The sequence below is a fragment of the Arachis ipaensis genome, chromosome B01, assembly GCF_000816755.2.
Source record: "Arachis ipaensis cultivar K30076 chromosome B01, Araip1.1, whole genome shotgun sequence".
Lineage (NCBI taxonomy): Eukaryota > Viridiplantae > Streptophyta > Magnoliopsida > Fabales > Fabaceae > Arachis > Arachis ipaensis.
The window spans coordinates 123,830,396-123,833,823 of record NC_029785.2 but is presented as its reverse complement, the minus strand read 5'-3'; positions in this window follow the sequence as shown (position 1 = coordinate 123,833,823).

The window sequence follows — 3,428 nt, the reverse complement described above, 5'->3', positions numbered from 1 at the left end:
TTAATTATTTGTATAAATATTAAGAAACATACAATGAAAAATTCATTGTGAAATACTAAAATAATCTAGTTTTTAGTTTTTACTAGCTGATTAATTTATTCTACATTACAATTTTGGATTATTAATATGTTTAGGAACCAAGAGTTTATACAGAGGATAGAGGTGTACATAAGGTCGGGTGAAATCCGGTTCGTCTTGATTCGTATCCGACCTTAAATAATAACTAGTTTATTTTTCAAATTTTTATCCGATTCTAGATCCAGTAAAATTACACTATTTTTGGGTCACACTTAAATAGAGTTTCGACCGGATGAAGTCCGGGTCTTGATAAATTTTATATCAAAAAATTATAATGCACTCATTTATAAAGAAAAAAAAAATACTTGTTACAGAAAAGTTGATAACTATACTTAAACTTGAATTTGTCCATAAATTCTAAATTTATGCTTCTTTGATCTATTTTCTAATTCAACAAATATAATTAAAAATAAAATAATAAGCTTATAATTAATATAACATAATATTGGAATTAATTTAAAACATATATACCTTTTTTAGTCCTTTTAAGCTGGATAAAATCGAATTCGTTTTGACCCAAATCCGACCCTAAATAATGACTGAATGTATTTTTTAGATTCTTATCCGATTTTAAACCCAATAAAATCACACCAAATTAATCTCAAAATATTTAAATCCGGACCAAATCTTTCGCCCGAATCAAACCAAATCATGTGCACCTCTACAGAGTGATAGTGAAAAAAGTATTCTCCTTGGTTCATGATATTTGTCTTTATCATCGTCTGTACACTAATAAAATCTCAAAATAGTAACTGATTAAAAATTATTTATCAAAATATTCTTATTTAATAGGCATATAGCTTAAATGTTTTAATTTTTATAGTGTTTAATATTGAAAAAAGTGTAATTATATAAATAATTAAAAAACACAATTTAATTTTAATATATTAATAATATAAAATATTTATCTTATTATTTAATCACACATCTTCTTTTAAATAATTATTCACATGTTGAATGTAAAAATTATTTAGATTTTTAATTTTGTCAAGTATCAACAATAAATTTATGATTTAATTTAAGAGATAATACTCAATTTAGTCTTTAAAATTTTAATTGTCTCTATTTAATCTCCAAATTTTATGAACGTGAGTCATGTACTCATGTTAGTCCCTAAAACAACTTTCGATAGCAAAATATTAACGAAACATTGACGTCAATAGCCGGATACCATGATAGACTTTGTAAAATAACATTATTTTGGTTTTGGCACTCAAATAGCAAAAAAAGAATATCGTAAGTAGTTTTAAAATTTTTTTTCCTAAAATAAGTGATACCACATCAATTTTGGATTATTTGAGCAATAAAACTAAAATGACGCCATTTTATAAGTTTTAGCGTGCCATCTAGTTGTATATGTCAGTGTTTTATTAATGTCTGTTTACTGAAAATTGTCATAAAGACTAATGTCAATCACTTTTACAAAATTTAGGGACTAAATAGAAACAATTAAAATTTTAGAGACTAAATTAAATATTAATTTTTTAATTTAATATTTAGATATTAACCATATTACGTGTACATTCAAATCTGTTACTATAACTACTAATATAAAATATATATAGTTTGATGATTAATTTTAGTGTATAAATAATATTTTGATTTGAGTTTATCTAACAAAAATTATTTTTAATATGAAAATAGAGATGGTGTTTTGGTTGAATATTAATATTTAAAGTGTATTACAGTATTATAGAAATCATTCAATACGCTCCCCACATGTTAGGCAGAATGTTGTCACGTGTCCAACACGCCTCCTACGTGTTGGCCAAGATACTGTCACGTGTCCAACACGCCTCACGTGTTACAATACGTCCCTGCATGTTACCCTTCTACCTGACACCTCCATCCATACATAAATACACTAGATTCATCCATTCCCAACCAATACACCACCCTACACCCCATAACCAAATTTTTGAACCTTTATCTAACATGTTTTTCATATTTCATTACTTACTCAGCCGACAGCCGCCTGATTGTGCAGTTTGATCTTTTATTGCATGAGCTACACTAGACAGGCTATAATGCTATAACACACGCATTTAAATTTCCAATCGGACTTTACATAATAAATAAACAAAAAAATATTTTTATATTGTTATGCCCAAACATAATTGATAAATAAAAAAATCTTTTTGCATGAGATATCTAAACATAAAATTATTTTTACTTTTCTATAAATTTTTTTTAAAAAAAGATAACTTAAACAAAGATATTTTCTTACAAATTCACTTAAAGAGACCCTAAAAAAGGCTCATTTTTTTACATATAAAAATAATTATGGTGTAACTCAATGAAATAGAGGTTTGTAAGCTTTTTTTTACATATGAAAATAATTCTGGTGTAATTCAATGAAATGGAGAATTATAAAGTATTTACACTATTATGATATAAGTGAAAATCGCAGATTGCATTTTGCTATTTCGCTTTTTTTTTTTTTGTTTCTGAAACACACAAAACGCAGGTTGTATTTTTCTTTGTTAACTTTTTCTTTTATTTTCGTTTTTGAGATTAACAAAACGCAACTTGCATAATATATGTACAAAATTTTTTTATTGAAAGCTGCAAACGCAACTTACATTTTGTACAAAAAAATATTTTAATCGAGAATCTTACTTATAAATACCAATACCAATTCATCCGAGATTTATACCCTACTCCCACTTCCATTCTTCTTTCTTTCATACTTGTGAGTTTTTTGACAATAAGTAGTGTACAAAATATTGGGTTAGGTGAAGTTGAGGTTATGGAAGGTATTGCAAATTTGCAAGTGTATTATAACGGTGATATTATACCAAAAATGCACACGGAGTGACTTTTTTCTGTGAATGTTCATTTTTCTTTGTCATTCCATGCACCATGAGTTTTGTACAGTTGTAAAATGGTCCTTGTGAGAACATACAAAGTCACATTCCAAAGAGGGTGAGCAACATGTCATACAGAAATCCAGTACAAGTATTTGGTTAGCTGATACAGTTTCAAATAATGTCTATCACTAACGACGCATGTATGCAGCAGATGCTCTATATTTATTGACAAACCCGATTTCACGTGCCAACATAGAGTTGTACGTTGAGTTTGAATAGCATACGGGACTGGACACGGTTGGCGAGGAGGTGAATGTTGACGAGCTCGGGGATATAAATTAGAAAGATAACAACGACAGTGAAGAGGAGTTCGAAACCAACTACAAATTCGATGACGAAAATGATGACCGAGACGAGGCAGGCAATCTGACGATGCAAAATGAAGCACATGCACTTGTAAACCAACACCCCTTTGGTGTTCTGTCTTTTATGTGAACTCTGGATCTCGCAACCATGCATGCCCCGAAATTTCCTGAGTAT